This window comes from Acinonyx jubatus, chromosome B4, assembly GCF_027475565.1.
Source record: "Acinonyx jubatus isolate Ajub_Pintada_27869175 chromosome B4, VMU_Ajub_asm_v1.0, whole genome shotgun sequence".
NCBI lineage: Eukaryota > Metazoa > Chordata > Mammalia > Carnivora > Felidae > Acinonyx > Acinonyx jubatus.
This window is the reverse complement of record NC_069387.1, coordinates 34,942,424-34,961,394: the sequence shown is the minus strand read 5'-3', so window position 1 is coordinate 34,961,394 and position 18,971 is coordinate 34,942,424. Positions and strand designations below refer to the sequence as shown.

Below are 18,971 nucleotides of genomic sequence, written 5' to 3'. Positions count from 1 at the left end.
TGGGTCAAGGGGACAGTGTGTGATGGGGAGTCGTGAGAGCTGGAGCTGCAGAGGGGGAATGGGGCCAAACAATTTCATGCCGTGCTTTTATTCAAGGAGATGGGCCTTTGTCCTCTGCATTCAGAATTCAGAACTTAGCACATTAGATATAAATGGGAGGAGAACCTTTTAAAATAGCTGTCTGTTTGAGCAGAAGTCTTTTTACTGAGATTCAAGATGTGGCTCCAAGTAGGTTTAAATTTGCAGAGCACATGCAGAAGCTGGTTCGTTGCTCTAGGATGCCACACCTGCAGTTAGGGCAGACATAGTGTGTCCTCCCACGTGAGCTGAAGCTTATTGGCCCTGTCTGGAAGACCCGGCTGAAACTTGTTACCCTGAGGAGCTGGTTTGCATGACAGATCCTGCAGGGAAATGGCTGGCAGAGCTGGAGGGTTCACGTACTCTGCCAGCAGCCTGCTCTTTGTGAGAGCCCTGTGCCTTTACTTCCCTTTGAGAGGTAGAGGAAGAGAGGCCCAGGCAAGCTAAGCAGCTGACACAGTCAGGCATGTGCTGCAAGGATCAAAACCCTTTCTCCTGCCACTCCCCCAGTCTCCCAGAGCTAAGAGGGGCCCTGGCCCATCCAGCAGAGGGTCTTCTCCTGCAGCAGTCTCTTGACAAGTCTTTGGGGCCATCCAACCTCTGCCCCAACACCTCTAGGAGTGGAAATCCATTTGGGGATATCTGTAATCCTGAAAAAGGGTTTTCTTAGAGCTGTCTTCCTTTATCTTTTACCTGTTGCACTTCATTTTGCCATCTGGAGGGGAAAAAGGTATTTTCCCTTCCTTAGGAAATCCTTGTTGATACCAAAGACAGCTCCCATGTGTCTCTTGGTTGTCTTGGTTGTCCCTTAGGCTAACAATCCTCTTCACTGCACCCTTTCCCTGCAGTCCTGGCCACCTCATCTGAACTCTGCTGTTTGCCTTTGACCCACAGTTCCTCAGCTCTACCTGGCCACAGGGATGAGAGACTGTTGCTTCCCCTTAGGACAGCATAGCCTGAGATTATATACTGCCTTCCTCCTCCTCCCCCGCTCCTTTTTGTCCTCCCCCTCCCTCCTCCTCATCCTCCCTCTCTCTCTCCTCTTTCCCCATCTTTCCTCCTCCCCCTCCCTCCTCCTCTCCTTCATTCTCCCCCTCCCTTTTCCTTTCCTCTTCTTTCCTCCCTCCTCCTTCCTTCCTCCTCCTCCTCCTCCCTTCTTCTCTCCTCTCCCTCCTCCTTGTTCTCCTCTCACTCCTCATCCCCCTCCCTCCTCCTTCCACATCACATTGTTTACTTGTGTTGAAATTTTAGGCAACTGGAATTCCTCAGTCATTTTTCATGTGTAGTGGTAAGTTTGTTTCTCTCTTTCTGTCCATGGACAGTTCCTTCTTTTGGAGATTTCCTGGTAAATGTTTTTCCTTGACACACTTGGCCCCTTTTGGGGCTTCTTCGCTTGTCCCCCCCCCCCCCCCCCGCCGCCCCACCATTCCTGCTCTGTGATATTCTTATTTTCTTTCCCACTATGAATGCTGTGTTTCAGTGACTGGAGGAGTTTTTGGCCTATTTGATGAACTTCTTATGCTCCCTTATGCTCCCTGTGAACACTTATGCTCCCTTTGGTTCTATCCCATTTTCCCATGCAGGAACGCTCATTCCCTAAGTCCTGACCGGCCATTGAACACCTATGGGAGGTGTCACTGGGTTTCTTGCCCTCATAGGAGCACAGTGTTCATCAGGTTCTATCCTGCAGCCTACACTGGCATATCTGGAAATTCCATCATTGTAGAAGTAGGAATACTTTCCAAACAAAGGTCCTGTGAGGACACTTGGGGACACTGTATTCCCAAGAGCAAACACTGACTACAATGTCTTTTTGGCTATCATGGGATCTGGTAGAAAACTTTCAAGTTACCAAAATAGAGAATATGTTCTAATGTCTTGCAAATGAACCAAATACACTTCCCTTAATGAGAGAAGAGATGTGTGTGTGTTTTTTTATCACTGATAATAATAGCAGAGATGACAGTAATAGTTATTACTTGCCTGGCACTGTGCTCTGTGTTCTACACACCTTTGTCATTTAGTCCATACAGCAACTAATGAGGAATGAGTGTGCATATCTCAAAGCCTGGAGGGGTCATCAGACCTGCCCTGATCACACGGCTAGAGAGCAGAGCAGTGGAGCCAGAGCTCCCTGTAACCAGCAAGTCATGTTTCCCACAGGACAGTTGGGATCATGGCTGTGCCAGTGTTGCTGCCACTTGGGGGTGAGTCTCTGGGCCTTAGTTTCTCCCGTGGTAAAGATGGGATCAGATTAGATGTGCTTAACAGTGCTATCAGCTATATATGTCTATGATTTGATATCTCTGTTATTTCAGAGACAGCTTCCTTTGGGAAACATTGTTGTCACAAGAAAAGAAAATTGCCTTCTGTCAAAATGTTTTCTAGTCTCGGACACAGTGAATGGGGTTAGCACTAGAAGTAGAAAGCCATTACTACAGGAAGCAGAGTGGAGATGAGGCTTAGGATGGGTGGATGGGCCAGCATCCTAAACTGAATAGGGACATAATTCTTCGGGAGCCACAAAGTTATGCATCTGATTCTGTCCCCTGCAATTCAAGCCTGCTAGAGGTAGTGAATGTCAGACTGGTGAGGATCTTCCCCTCGGCCTCAGACTCAGAAATTCATATGTCAGGTCAGGAAGGGGACCCCAGCACCATTTAGCACCCCCTTCATTTTATGTCAGCATACGTGGAACTCTCAGCCCTTAGAGGACAGAGACCTCTGAGGCCATATGTTCCAAACTCCCAAAGAATCTCTGACAGAGGAGACTTTAGATCAGGGGGGCCTCACACTCTGTGCCCCCTCAGGGGTACCATCCCTGATAAGTACATCTTCAAGAGCCAGCCTTGGTAGAGCAGGGCTTCCTTTTGGAATATGGAACTTGTAAGACTCTTTCAGCCTCTCTTCCAGTAGTTTATCTGTCAGGCTGGTTAGTAGGACAAGGAGTCCGGAACCCTCCTGTTGTTTCAGAAAGCTCCTCTTGTCCATCTATCCTGAATACCTGTGATTTGCCAGCTCACTCTACAGTTCTTAGTGGGAATTAATGAATCCGGGATTCTTTGCTACTTCTCAGGTGATAAATTGTGATAAAGTATAGTCAAGATCTCCTAGCCTAAATGTAATGAAAGCCTAGATGAAGTACCATTGGTAAGATATTTTGAGTCATACACACAAAAATAATTTATTGGCAATCCCCAAATTTTGAACTGTTCTTTTATTCATTGTTAGCTTGGTGTTTTAAACTTAGAAAATTTTAAATGGCATTTAGATTTCTGGGCTGGCCTGTTTAACCCATAATACAGCTGAAACACTCTATAGTTACCATGAATCACAGTGGAAAATAATATTTTTGTAAATGAGTAGTATAGAATTGCAGTTAGACTCCCTCTATATTGAACTAGTTTTGGAAAGCCGTCAGCAGTTTCCAGCCAAAACAGAAACACATTTAACACTGAAGTGTAGAAGCAGGATGTCCGATTAATCTTTACTCTGATAAGAGGGAATTGAGGAAGAACCGAGAGTTTACTGGGTATTTACATGGTCCAGGCAAGCAGCAAGGAGAGCAGTGTGGTTCAGGGTTCTTGAGGCTGTGGTAGGTGTAGCCCTTATGGTCTCCTGTAAACATTTCTTCCTGGGTATTTTTTCCTAAAATTTTTGGTTTTATTTATTTATTTATTTTGAGAGAGAGAGAGAGAGAGAGAGAGAGACATGAACCAGTAGGGAAGGGGCAGAGAGAGAGAGGGGGGCAGAGGATCTGAAGGAGGCTCTGCGCTGATAATGGAGAGCCTGATGTGGGCCTCGAAGCCACGAACCATGAGATCATGACCTGAGCCACCAGGGTGCCCCCTGAGTATTTTAAATATCACCTAGCCCAGCAGATCCAGAGCTGATAGGAACAAGGTGGGCAGCAGGAAGGGAAGACTCCAGGGCTTCTATAGTTTTGAGCAGGACAACACCTGTTAGCAGCCTGCCTTCTGGTTCAGAATGGATGGGCTGGGCTTGCCCAGTGAAACATATTCTGGTCCTTTTTAGGTCAGCAGTCCCATGGCCAGCAGTATATCCAGAGCTGGCTTTTTCCAGGCACAGCCTGGCCCAAAGCACCCCTTCCTTCAGGGGCACCATCTTGCTCTTCTAAGATGGGAGATGGGAGCTAAAGCTGTCAGAACAAGGAGACTGCAGCAAGGTACCTCACTACAGCCCAGAACGCCTACCCTATGCCCTTAGGAAATTTAAATCCTACCACTCTTTCGGCTGCTCTTCTCTATCAAGACATGTAAATCGAGATTCCCAATTTAAGAATTTATCCCTTCTTCCCTGGATGGATCTCTTCCCCACCCTCTACCTCTGTCTCTCCCTTTCGTTCCCTTCTCTCTCCACTCTACCCCTCCTCCCTCGCCCTCTCTCTTTCCTCCCAGTCCCTCTTTCCCTCTTTTTCCTCCTCTCTCCATCTCTCTCTGTCCTTCCTCTCCCCCTCTCCAGCTTCCCTGCTTCTTGACTTTACTAAAGCTACTCACTGACCATTGGAAATGCCCAATTAAATCCTGAGTGCTGTGTGACTTAAATTCAAATTGTACCCCAGGAATTCTGACACAGTCTGTGTTTCCCACTGATTTAAAAAATTAAGACTCAGTGATATAATGTAATTCATTATTATGTAATAAAAGCCTATTATGGATTGTAATTTTTCAGTGACTAACTCAATTTTACTTATTAGTGTTCATTTAAATCTTAGCTTATTATATGTTCAATACTACAAGTATTAGAACCATTTTTCTTCAAAAATCAGCCATTTGGATTTTTTCATCAGTTTAGACAAGACTTTCCTCCTCCTTCTTCCTCCAAAAACATTCAGGTAGGTGAGATTTTCCTACATTCAAATCAGTGATTGAATAGGACCAAACTGGAGGATGATTAAATTTGGAACCAGAAGCACCAAACTGAAATGAATTTTATTAATTTCAAAATCTGACATTTTTGAGAACCCTTTAATAGAACCAGGGCTTCTGTAAATAACCACCAGTGAATCAGTTCCATGCAGAAACAAACCTGTTTCTTGAAATGCAACCTTAGATCATTTTCAAACCAAGCTGCAATTTCATTAGGAAGGTTCCCCTGATTTACATTTTCTGGGTTTAGTAAATTCAATTCAAATTTATTTCCTCCTAAATGAATTTTTACTACCGGAAGGCCCTTGTATGGAAATGATCTTCTATCATTATGTGGTTTGCCTGCCCCTGAGGGTGAGATGGCCTTGATATTGGAGTGGCAGCCAGGGCTTGAAGAGGACTGGAGTTACCTTTCAAGGCTGCGTTTGTATACATACACACACACACACACACACACACACACACACACACACACACGGCTGAAACAGGAGTAAAGGAAACGCTCAAGAAGGAAGGTGCTTGTGTTTGTGCCTGCGTTCCTTAGGACAAAATATTCAGATCTGGCCGTTCTGCTGAAAGCATCTTTGAAGGCAGCAGGGGCCAGGACCTGGGGATCTGCCTGCCTGTTTTCCTCCCCACCTGGCTCTCTCCCCACCTCTGCCTCCCCTGGAGAAGTGGCTTCTGAGGAGCTATGCCGCCAGAAGAGCGCCTGATCTCTGTTGAACCAGAGGCCTCCCCTCAGAGGCTATGTGGATGTGTTCCTCAGGCATAAGAATGACTCACCATGTAATGATTCCCTACAACTCTGTATACTGTAGGCCCCACACGTGTGGGGGAGTGGTACTCTCAGTGTCTCACAGTGGCATTGAGTTCCTCCATTACCAAACTGTGAAGACTTCAGTTTTAAAAAACAGCAATTGAATCATGTTTGGTAGAAAAGGTAAATTCTGCAGTGTCTTTGATAGAAACTCCTCATTTTCTACCCTGCAGCTCTCAGGTTGCACCAGGGGTAAGAAGTCAGAGGTGGGAGGTGGGAAGGTCAGATGAGAGATCCTGGTATTAAGGGAAGAGGACGGAGGACCTGCCTACTAAGCCCTGTGTCCAGGGTTGCTGTGGCGGGCATTCATTTTGACAAGGCCAACAAGAGGTGACATACAGAGCAGCATATTTATTCCATGTGATTCTTAGTCTTCAAGGTGAGGGATGCATTTTGATGTTCTGTTAATTGTTTTCAATCATATATTATAGTGTATTATCCAAAAATCTTTTCTAAACTTTTCCTGAAGCAAATGTAAGCTCTTGTAAGTTAGGTATTAGTTGCGTAAAGTCATTTCTCCTGAAGCTTGTGAGTTTTTCCCTTTTGACCTTCAACAAGTGGCTCCACATTGTTCTATCACTCCATCCTGCCCATCGTCTCCTGAGGGGCTTAGAGGCATGCATCCTCCCGATCCTTTGTGCTCTGACATCTTTGGTGTGGCAGCTCTGTCCTCAGAGACCTCCCCCGAAATCGTAAGATAGCTCTACCCATTTCACACATCCCAGGCAGAAGCAGCAATGTCCAGGCCACAGGAGGCATCTTCCCCCTGAGTGTGTCTTAAGAATGAGGACGCTTCCCCCAGAAGTGTCCAATACACTCCACCATTTCTCCTGGCCAGGAATTGGTCAAATGTCCCGTTAGCAAGGAGAATGGGATTTCCTGACTGGTTTAGATGAATTAGGACTTACCTCCAACACTGGGATTGTGGTATCACAACCAACCAGAATCTGGGCTTTGCCAGCCAGTGAGCAGGAGTGATAGCTTTTAGGCAGGCAGTGATACTGATTTCATCATTGGTCTTCCTGGCAGGGACTTAGAGGGTACCCACCACCTGTTTGTTTATTCACTTTAAGAGTTCAGCTTTAAAAAAATTTTTTAATGCTTATTTATTATTGAAAGACAGGGAGAGACAGAGCATGAGCATGGGAGGAGCAGAGAGAGGGGGAGATACAGAATCTGAAGCAGGCTCCAGGCTCTGAGCTGTCAGCACAGAGCCTGATGTGGGGCTTGAATTTACAAAATCCGAAATCATGACCTGAGCTGAAGTCAGACACTTAACCGACTGAACCACCCAGGTGCCCCTAAGAGTTCAGCTTTTTATTGAACATGTTATAAAAGAGGTTTAGTCAGAAAGCCCAAAGCCCATGTCATCATCAAACTTCAGATTCTTCTTTCTTTGCTTCTGCCTTCTTCTCAGCTGGGGCAGCAGTGGTAGAGCGGTCAGGGCCTCTGCTGGTGCCGCGCCAGCTGCTGGGACAGGTCCACCAGCCCCTACCATGCAGACAAGGCTCCTGATGTTGACATCCGCCAGAGCCTTTGCAGACAGGCCTGGCCACAAAGGTTTAACACTTAACACCTGCTGCTTTCATGAGGACATTGATCTTATCCTCCATTTCTGTCACCTCATTGTCATGCAGAATGAGGGCGCTGAGTAGATGCAGGTGAGCTCCAAGATGGAGGCCATGGTGTGGGCGCGTGCTAGTCTCAGGGTGAAGTGGGGGACCCACCCCAGCACGGCCTCAGCTTCCTCAGAAGGATTGAACACCTTAGCGACAGCTGCTGAAAAGTGATACTGACCATTTACATTTTTCTAGTCTTTTGTCACGTGCAAAAATATGTTTTTTTTCTCTTTAAGTTGTAATGATTAGAGAAATTATTCAGTGCTGACCTCGGGCCTCTGTTTCTTCTTGCCTGAACTGGACAATGTGGATTTTAGAGTTGGAAGCCCTCTAAGAACATGCAACTCACAAGCACCTGGGTGGCTCAGTCAGTGAAGTGTCCGACTTCAGCTCAGGTCATGATCTTGTGGCTTGTGCTTTCGAACCCCACATTGGGCTCTGTGCTGACAGCTCAGAGCCTGGACCCTGCTTCAGATTCTGTGTCTCCTTCTATCTCTGTCCCTCCCCTGCTCACGCTCTGTCTCTCTCTTCTCTCTTTCAAAAATAAATGTTTAAAAAAAACCATGCAGCTCAATCTTTCATTTTACAAATAGGGACACTGAGGCTCATGCTGCTAGGGACTTGCCTGGTGGGTGTCTCATAGCTGGTTTAGCTGAGCATGCCTGTGATGGCTTGTCTCTCATTTCATGTTTTTTTTTCTACTTTCACTATGCTCCAGCCTCTTTCTGTCCATGTAATCAATGCTATTGTGCACTTTTAAGCTTTTCTCTCTGTTAAAACCTGTGCGAGAACCGAAGAACTAGAGAGCAGTCATTTATAGCTCAGCATGAATATTAGATACTTCATATTTTAAGTCTGCTCTTGAATCATTTAAAGACATTTCAAGCATTTATTAACAGAATGAGAATTATTTTGGAAGTAGGAGACCGTTACTTCTCTTCCCGGTCTTTCAGAATGAAACTGGTACCTCGTCTGCCTTCTTGCTCCTCGAAGGCACAACCATCTCAGGAGCTATAGCAGAGAAGAGAAAGGGACCTTGCTTCACATGAGGAAAGTGTCCTGCTGAACACCATCCTTAGACCCTTAATTTAATCTAAAAATGTTTTGTGTGTAAAGTACAAGCTCTGTTGTCTTCTGTAAGCAGAGGGTGAGGTGGGTGAGGTGAGGCCCATGGATAAAGGGCCATAGGTCCTTAGAATGCTCCGGGTCCCAGAGATGAAGACATCTGTCTGACAAAGTCCCCCATGTCTCACAGTCCAAGACAGACTTCTCTTCTCCATAAACAGATGCTTTTAAGTGCCTGATCATAGAAGCCTAGGAAGTGGCTGTTTGTACTACCAAAGTTGTTTTTTTTTTTTTCTATGCAGATAAAATCATCATGGGGATCCTATGAAAGGAGTATGTCAAGTATGTACCTGGAGTATCTCCCCTGGAGTATTTAGAAACTGACTTGATTTCCACACTGAGTATTGTTTAAAGTGAGACATACATAGTCTTTCCCTTAAAGTGACATGCCTCTGAACTATTAGGTCAGAGACCTAGTTAGGCTATTAGGTCAGAGAAGCAACAGGCTAGTACCAAGAAGGTGGTGTAGGATATTATGTCTGCAGTCCTGTCTCTGAGCTGTCCTCCCCCGTTGCCACCAAGTGCCATGGTTACTGCCTTGTCTTCTTCCCCTCAGGGTAGCTCTTGCTCAGTGCTGAGGCCATTCTTTGTTAGGGTCTGTGTCACCCACTGCAGGGTGTTTAGAAGCCTTGGCTTTCACCCCCACTTAAGTCCCCACCCAAGTATGGTGACACCTGGAAGGACCTCTGCTCACCTCGAACCACCTCCTAAGGGGACATAATGCTCCTGGTTGAGAAGGTCCATTCAACACAGAACCAACTAGAAAGTTAGAATTCTGGGGCCTGACTTAGTCATATGTCTAAGCCTGTCTCTTCCTCTGTTTTTAGGGCAGTTTTCTGAATCTAGAGAAGGAGGACATTTCTTTCTGCTCACCTGGCTGCTGACATTATAGCTTCAGTCAGCAAACAAATGAAATAAACATTGATTATCATCCCCCCCTTCTCTCCACACACCCATGGGGCGTTCACTCATGCATTATGGATGCATTTTCACACCAAAGAGATTGCTAAACAGAACCAAAGGGGGTAGTGTGGGGTATTGTGACTGGAAGACCTTCACAGCAGGTTTTCTTCTTACCAAATCTCAGGGCCCAGCGCCCCAGGCTCTGTTCTTCAATGCCCAGGGGGGCTTGTGACGGCTGCACAACCACCACTTCAAAGCGGGATGCAGGGTTAGGGATGCTTGGCAGTTTCTTGGACATCATACAGCACTTGCAAAACAAATTTGGTGAGTTATGAATGAATCAGAACCAGACGAGTTAGTTACATTTCTCTCAGAATGCATATTTAAAACTTCTTACACACACACACACACACACACACACACACACACACACACACCAAAGAACATTCATCCCTTCCCAGGGGAGGGGGTGTTGGTCACATGTACTGGAGGGTTTGCAAAGCCAGTGTAGTTTTCCAACCCATGACATATCTGCATTCTCATCCTTTCCCTTTTTCTGGGCACCAGTCTTCCTGGTAGGAGGTTATCCATTTGGGCCCCTTTAAAGGACTGGGTGAAACCAGGTGACAGCCTTCTGCAAATTCAACTGGGAAACCTCTGTATGTAGAAGTTCAAGGTACCCTCCCACCACCACCCTGAGAGGCTGGGTTCTCACAGTTCCGACATGGAGATAGACTTGTGGAGGTGGGGTTTGGGAGGTGGCAGGTCGTGGTGCTTACAAGGAGGAAGCCGACAACCCAGAGGTGCTCACTCTTAATTTGGCTTTCTCTTTCTTATCCTTCTATTTAGGTCTCATTAAATGTCACTTCATTTGACAAGTCTTCCCTAAGCTCCTATTCTAAATCCTCTTTCCTGTTATAACCTTTTATCTTGCCCTGTATTGCCCTTTTATCTTGCTCTTGTCTCTTGTAGAACTTAAAACAATTTGTAATTACATTTATTTGTATGATTGTTGGTCACCCCAGTAGATTATAAGCTGGGTGAGGTTGAGAACCTTATTTATCTTCTCGCCATTGTCATATCCCAGTTCTTAGCCCATTGCTGGCATGTAAGAAATAGTTGTCAGATGAGTAAATGGTGATGGTAGACTCCTCTTGGGTTGATGTTTTTGATAAGGGGGGAGGCAGAGGGTCTGGTGTACATGGTCTGTGTTGGGGATAAACCTTGATTTGGGGATACTCAGGGAGGCAGGAGGGCGAGTTGGGCAAACCTGGGGCTGCTCCATGTAAATCGAGTCTGAGCCTCCTGGTAGTCTACTTGAGATTTGGTGCTTCCACTGGAGCTCCATGAGATGTAAAATCCAAACCTTTGGATGACATCCAGAGGGAAGAAGGCCAGTTGACAACTTATATAATGTAGATTGGTGATTTCAGAAGCACAGGGCAGTGTTTTCAAAAATAAAATAAGACACTAAGGGTTGGGGGAATGGCAGAACATGGGAGTTGAGTTTGCTTCTGACCTGGGAGGAGGTGCTATGCAATGGTGGAAAGAGCTCAGACTTTGGAGTTAAGCCAGCATTTGATTCTAGATTTCACCACTGACTAGTTGTGTGGCTCTTAGCCAAGTTGTTTATCTAGTCTGTGTGAAACTTGGTATTTTTATCTGTAAAATGGGCCTAGTGATAGCTCCTGTTCAGCATTGTCATGAATATAGAGATGACATGTATGTCTACCTCACACTTTGTGTCCAGTGAGTGTTGATTCTTAGTTCTTTTTCTCTTTTGAAGAGTCAACATGGAAGATTTAAGATTTCTCCTTCTCTCCAACCTAATCTCGTCCCATTTATTTGGTCATTTACCAGTCCTTAGGTATATAGTGCTCACATGCAATGTACTCATCATTGTGTTAAGGGTGGTAAAGATTCAGAAGAAATGCAGGTTTCTCCTGCAGAATGTCTCCCATGTTAACATATTCCTAGGAGAATATACCTTAGTTTTCAATAGTCCTGTTTCATATTTTATACACAGCTCTGAATAAAATGATTTTTCAGTTGATATTTATACAGGAAATATATCACCCAAACTCACTGTACATTTTGAAAAAAAGTCTCCAATTATGTTTCTAATACAACTGGTAGAGCATGAGAAACAATTGTAGGTGATTTGTAGAGCCCACAGAGTATCAGTAAAGGAGATGTGCTTTGGGGATATTTTGGGGGCTAAGAAAGGCCATGTGACTACACTAAAGGAACATTCATCCTCTTCTCTGGGGAGGAGTCTTGGTCACATATATGTGTTGGAGGATTTGCAAAGCCAATTTGATAAATAGTGAGGTAGACCAGACTGCTTTTCCAACCCATAATACATCCGCAACACACTCTTCCCCTTTTCCTGACCGCCAACCTTCCTAGAAGGAGGTCATCCATTTGGGCCCTTTTCAAGGTCTGGGAGAAACCAGGTGACAGGCTTCTGCACATTCAACGGAGAGATCAGGAAGTGCTATTTTAAACACTTTACATCCTAATGTGATAGTTTATATGATAGTTATGTGCTGTACTTTGCTTACATTTTAGGAAATACATTGTAATATATTTTGGTTTGGGGTTGATGTAATGCAACACATTATAATTTTTCCTATTTAAAATAATGGGAAATAGGTTAGCATTTCCCACTGAACATACGATTTTCAGAAACAGATTACCAAAATGTGCTTTTTCCCACGTGGTCCTTATCTTCAAAGAATGTATAGTCTAGTTGGGGTGATAACACAAACAACAAGAATTAAACTTTCTTATGAGGAACATAACATAAGATGACATACAGTTCAATTAGGTGTTGGGGTATGCATTATGGTCTGTTGATTTCATAGGGATTAGAAAAAGCAGAATCACTTGGGTGGGGGGGAAATTCCAGAGAGGTTTCATGGAGGGGACTATACCTGCAGGGACTTTAAGAATGGCAAGGCCTGGTTAGGATGGAAATCAACTTATAAGCCATGGCTGTTTGAATGTCAGGCTTGAGAAGTTTCTTCCAGTGAACATTCCTTAAATACCTATAATGCACCAAGTACTGTGTTAAGTATGAAGTGATAAGGCAGAAAACATAAAACATTGTATTATACCTGCCTCAAATCTCTTCATGTCTAAGAGTAATCAGAAGACATGTACATTGAAAACACACAACATAATTCAAATGAAAAAGTTACAACATGCTGAAAGAGAGGGATAGTGACAAGAGGGGAGATGACATACACCTGAGAAGTCACCATGGCTTTGGCTAGGATAGCTATGTTACCTGAGATGGTCTTAAGGGAAGACTATGACTAGGGCTGCACCTGTTATTAACAACTGGTCCTGCAGCACTCATCAGAATGGATACCACTGGCCAGGAGAGCTGGTGTAGGGTTCTGGAGCCTTCTGTCCTGCCTGGCATAAACCCTCTATTTAGTGGGTTCAAGGGAGGATCCAGGGGACCTGAGGAAGGGGGCCTGGGTGGTACAGGGAATTTGGGAAACTCAGGGAAATGGCCATTTACCGACCAATATGAAAGTGTCTTAATATGTAATGATCAGTTTGTACTTATCATACCTAGTAGCTGAAGATTAGACCAAATTAGAACCCCTGGGGTGAGTAAACCAATGAAGTCAGGTTATCTAACTTCTTCTCACCCCACCCCAGAACAACGTGTTTACCCCGTAACAAATGCCTTGTTTTTGGTTTGGTTTGGTTTGGTTTGAGGTTCCACCTGGTTTAACCTGAGGATCTAACTTAGGGCCTGAGTACCTGCCCCCCCCGCCCGCACCAATAGAAATAATGGAGAAACATCGTTCCTTTTCTAACTACTCTGAGCGTTTGAGTTAACTCTAATCCAAGGGCACCCACCCCTGGCCCCTTCCTCAGATCCCTGGACATCCCCTGCACCCAGTAAATAGAAGATCTATGTCTAGCAGGGCAGAGGGCTCCAGAGCCCCGGGCCAGCTCTCCTGGCTGGTGGTGTCCATTCTGACAGGTGGGTGATTTTTAAATATTACTCCCTGGCCCTCATGCCTTCCAGTAAGAAGCAACGAATCATACTATACCTCACTAAAGTCTTGGTTTGGGGTGGTGTGTTTATTGTTAGAACTGTTTTCATAAAAACAATAATCAAACACCTTTAAAAATTTTGTAAGCATCCACTTTATATATCAATATGGTTTAAAAAAAAAACAAATACCACAGTCCTCATGAACAAACAAACAAGACAGTTGGAAGTGGTCTGTCGATGGTTGTAATAATAAGGAATTCACTGGGAGGAGTCATCATGTGCCTGATATTTGATGGCTCTGGGAAGACAAATGGTGTTCCATCTGTGTGCATACTTGTATTCAAGAGAAAGAGACACAGAGAGTGAGACAGAGACAGAGAGACGTGTGTCTGTGCCACTCTGTATTTTGGGCAGTGTTTCATAAGATTCTTAACTGGCTTGTACCACCATACACACAGTGTTCTATTAGCAATTGTTTGGCCAAGAATAAAGAATTCCTAATTATATTTTAGAAATACAGTTTAAGGAGCTGAAGTTTAAAATAACTGTCTTGAGCTTCAGAAAATTCATCTCTGGAAACCATCCAGGGAAGGATATTTGTACTTTCCAAGGGGGTGGGGGGGTCTGGTGGGGCAAAGAGCAAGTCAGATTTTTCTTACATTTCAGGCAGTGGCTTCCTGAAAGGTTACTCATACATTTCTTTAAAACACTAATTGCTTGCTTTCTCAAGAGCCAAGACGCATCCAGTCCTCCAACCAAATTCTCACCTAAAATCAGAAGGCTTAAAATCCAGTTATTTTAAGTGCTGCGTACTCTTAAAAATATGTGTCTGGTTATGTTGTATATAAGCAGCTCATATCAGAGATGCAGCAAGTCAAGCTGTATAAAATTTAGTAACACATGCCAGAGAGGAGACAGAGGGAGAAGAGAGAGGGGAGAGAGAGAGAGAGAGAGAGAGAGAGAGAGAGTAGAGAGGGGCGGGGGGGGGGGGGCAGAGACTGACTGATATCCTACCATTTCCTCCAGGAGAGGCTCGCATTTTACTTTCAACCCGTTTCTAAAAATGGTAAATGCACAGTAAGAAAACAAGTTTATCTGTTGCAGGAAGGAAGGAAGGGCAGGGAGAGGAATCTAATCTTCAACTTGGTGTGATTTTATTTTTATCCAACTGCTTTTGCAACCGAACATCTGGGGGGAGCGGCTAGTGCAGAGTTGGGGTCTCCCTAGGTTTCAACAGCTTCATTAGGGTCATCATTCGAGATTCATTTCACCAGGACCATGGTGCAAAATATGAAGTCTTTGCAAAGACGGGAGTTGGGGGTGGGGTAGGACAAAGTAGGGACGTTCGCAAGAGTGTACCAAGTGAAATGGTGATGGTATTGCTCATAATGACAGCTTTAGGATTTCTGCTGTCTACCCTTGAGGGCTTCAGGTAGCTTGTGTTGTTTCCCTTTCCCGTGAGGAAGCCCAGGATTGGTGGGAGTGCCTCGATTCTGAAGTCCAGGGTAATGATCGAGATCTAGTTGATTCAAGGTTAGAGGTGGATTTCAACCCAGTTCTTGCAGGGCTGGCAATGACATTTGGCTCTAGTGCAAATGACCTCAAAGGCAGTAACAGGCAAGTGTGATCCCCGTTAGGCTTGTGGTGGCTCAGAGAACTGGGCCCAAGTTTCTAAACTGGGAAGCATGCCAGTAATGCAAGTGTATTAGGGGAAAGAGCATTAGGTTAATTTTTTTATTCGTTGATTCAGTGATTCGACGTCTATTTCTTGGTCACCTATGAGGTGCCCAGTGCAATGCCACAGGCTGTACTCAGGGTGCAGTGAAGCTGGCTGCTGTGTCACCGCCATCTCTTCAGTAACTCCTCTCCATTGGAATCTGTGGCTATAACTGGGTATTTTGTGCCATAGAGAAGGAGGAAAGGATGTGGATGGGTAATGAGGACAAGCTGGGATTTTATGTATCAAGGTGGTTGTGTAGTGATGGTAAGAGCTGTCTCTTGGGTCCCTTTTAGCAGAAAGGAACATAAAGCTTTCAAAAGAACCCTATTTTCCAGTTAGTGTCAGGACTGACTTTTCCATTTGTTTTGTGGTCAAGTGAAGGCCCTGCTGAAAACCCAGGGGTCCGGTGGACATTGGCATGCAGGGGCCCTCAGCTTCAGCTCTGGGAACAATAAATCAGGCAGATCTTGCTGAATAAGGAGCCCTCTCCAGGCTGTGATGTCAGAGACACATATCACTTGGGATTCTGCAGTTAATGGACTGCTATCCCACTTCCTTACACTTGTAGAAATCATGCTCCAGTAGCATTGTTGGACTCGTCTGGGTTGTGCCTGGTTGTGCCTATGTCATATCAGGCATTGTGAATACATGGCCCCTCTAGTAAAAGTCTGGGGTGTCTGACTTTGGAAGAGAAGGAATGTGTCCATGAACTTTAGCTTGTCTAGAAACAATGCTAAAAGCAGATTTGATGGCTACTGTTGCTGTCTTTTTGTAAGAATATGAACTGCTGTGGAGTCTTGTTGAAATACAGCAGTCATGTGCATCTCTATAACTTATTCAGTAGGACCCTACCTGCTGATTCTCATTCTCTCAAGAGCATAAATTAAGTCATACAGCTCTGGCCTTGCTGGGAGGTTGGGATGGGGAGTGGGATGATCAATGGGGCTTGCTCTCAAATCCCCAGTTGTTCTGCTCCTACTTTTCCTTGTCATTCTCTCTATTTACGTTATTTGCACAAGCTTGGGGGACCAGAGGCAAGAACTGGCATTTGGATTAATGGCTAGATACTCCAGAACAGTCAAAGAACCAAGAAATAATGTTTATGTTCTGTTCTGGGTTATATATTTTTATGGGCTCATGGCGAAAGAAATAATGATTTTAGTTTCTTAAGTACACACTTCTTGCACTAATATTAAAATTAGCTGCTGTTTGCATTTGCTGAGTGCATATTAACCATGGTAGAGGGAGAGTGTGGTGAGTCAAGGGTGAGTCTGTTGGAAGGAAAGAAACCACGAATTCCACTATTGCTGCTGGCTTCACTCAAAGTAGAGATTCAAATTCGCACATACTATCTGAATTAAATAAATCATACTGTAAAGAAATTAGACGGGTCTACATTTGAGGAAACCTTATTATAATGACTTATAAAGGAAATTATTGCCAACAAAATTTTGGGTTTTAATTTATCTGATCTGCTTAAAGCATGACACACCTGTCTATGTGATAAATCAATTTTTTGAGAATAGAGACCTGGATAGAGAGTAGTACTTAGCTCTTAAAATACAGAGCTTAGAATTGTAGAAAGAGAGGTATTTTATCTAGGTCAAGTATTATTACTGTTGATATCTTCGCCGTTTACCCAGAATGCTGTCTCTGCCGTGTGTTTGAGGCAGCACCCAGCTCCTTCCCAGCTCCCTCTTTCCCCTGGTGTGTCTGTTGTGTGCTGGCTGTGTGTCTGGGACAACCACAGGTGCTAAGGTTATGAGGGTGAGTGGTTAGATGTGATTTCTGCCTTTGTGCAGCTTAGGGTCTGATGGGAGAAATGAACAAAGGAAACAGATAACCACTGGACACGTGCATTTTCTCTTCTGATATCAGAGTCAGCCTGGAAGACCCTGAAAATAATTTCACTGCCTGTCCCTCGGAGATGTTTATAAATTGCTCAATGATTTTTATCATTATGCTCTTTTACCTTTTGGAATTAGTATCATGATGGCTCTTCTGGTGGTATCACAGTTCTAAAGGAAACTGTGAACCACTCATGCTGCCCAGCCCAGGCTCCTGACTTCCACAGTCACCTCTGGGGCTGAGGCTTGGCTAAGTAGTTTCCAAGAGAAAAGTGGTCAGTTAGGACAGGGCACCTGCCTCTTCCTGTTCCTTCTGAGCCAAGGAGTGGGATAAGTATCTGACAGCCTGGAGTGGGCCCAGCTTCAGTCTGGAGTCAAGGCTGACCACCTAAGTGGGGAAAATGCCTCCTGGCTTTTGCACTGCTGCTCTCTCTCCGGTGCCGCTTGTTAGCCAGCCTTCAGGTTTTAGCCCTCACCTGTTTTTAGGAGGCCCCCTCCTGCCGCCTCAGAGGGGAGCTCCTTGCCCTTGGTGCTGGGCTGGGAGCAGCAGTGGGGGCTGGCTGGGGAGAAGGGCTGGGCTGAGGCGGAGGCGAGATTATTGCCTGTTACACATGGACATCTAGACGGGGGAAGAAACATAACGGCTTTATTTTTAGGCTTTGCTAATTCTCACTCTTCTCCTAGTTCGCTGCTACCTGGCAACAGCTTATTGTCATGGCAACGCCAATGTTAATGAGTGAAGCTCTCTGTGTGTCTGTTTTACCCAGTGCTCTGTGACAGACAGTCTGTGGAGCTATCTTTCTGGCCATCGGAGGCTAAATGCTAGACTCCCTTCTCTTCCGAAGGCCTCCCAGGCCCTGTCCGTGAAGGAGAGGAATGGAGGCAGCTGCCGAGGGATTTCTGGTTTTGCTTACACATTCCTAACGTGTTCTGTGTTTACAGATGGGCCTGCCGGCTTCACACACTGCCCCTCCCCTGCCTGGGCCACCCCCTCTTGACATGTTTCACTGGCAGCCATGAGCTTTTGAACAATAACCAGTTTTCTCATGTTCCAGGCACCTCGGGATTTTTATGCAGGTTTTCTGGCACCTTCTCTGCACTTGGTCAGCAAGGCTCTGAATCCTGGGTCCTGAAGAGGGGGGAGGTGGTTGCAGGTCTCAGAGGGAACCTAGGGCTTACATCTGTGAGTGATAGCCCGCATCCCCCTGCCCTCAGACTGAGAAGCAGTAATGCCACCATACAGTGTTGTCTTGGTTTCCCTGAGATCTGTTGATAGAGGTTGTCATCTATGGCCTTGCAATCATATGTGAGGGAGAGCAGCAGAGCCAGCAGCCTCTTCGTGCCTCAGTTTTTCCATCTCTAGGCTGCGCCCATCTGAAACCTTGACAGTCCTCCATGTTAGCCTGCTGAGCAGTGATGCATGTGAAGTGTTCTGGGTTCCCCTCACCAGTCCTATCATGTATGTGGCTTCCAGAACCTCTCTGTGCCTCAGTTCCCCCACTCATAAATTAAGGAGAGTAATCAGGTAAATATGGGTCAAATTGCTTAAAGCAGTGTCTGGCATAAAATAATGGTTCAATCAATATTAGTTATTACTGTGTCTGGGCATTATTTACTCCACACACCAATCTTGTGAAATAAGTACTGTTCATATTCTCAGATTGCAAAGAAGGAAACTGAGGCATGGAGAGGTAGAACAACTGCCTTGGGGTGACTGGAAGTGAGAGACTTCAGTTGGGAGGCTTGGGCCACTGAGCTTGGAGGGGCTTACCCTCCATGCCCCTCAGGGTCGCAGTCCTCACAGCTGTGGAGAGCTGCTCCCTTCTCCTAAGGGTGGCCTTGGGGCCTCGTGAATGTGCATGAGCACTTTGCACTCCTTGGATAGAAGGTGCTATGTGAACCAGAGAGTTACGAACTTTCACCAGTGTCATCTCCAGGGAGGTGGCTCTTAG

General features: G+C 45.3%; 1 protein-coding gene, 1 long non-coding RNA gene and 1 pseudogene across 51 annotated transcripts in view; 2 read left to right on the top strand and 1 right to left on the bottom strand.

Annotated features, from left to right (window-relative positions):
* Positions 1-9,843, top strand: part of LOC128316328 (uncharacterized) — a 41,695-nt gene extending 31,852 nt beyond the window's left edge. The window contains exon 2 of the long non-coding RNA XR_008300034.1: positions 8,357-9,843. This is a non-coding gene — a long non-coding RNA (uncharacterized LOC128316328). The remainder of the gene's footprint in view (positions 1-8,356) is intronic.
* Positions 1-18,971, top strand: part of CACNA1C (calcium voltage-gated channel subunit alpha1 C) — a 749,041-nt gene that overhangs the window by 230,747 nt on the left and 499,323 nt on the right. The gene's annotated exons all lie outside the window — the stretch shown is intronic.
* LOC106965423 (60S acidic ribosomal protein P1-like) lies at positions 7,127-7,589 on the bottom strand (annotated as a pseudogene).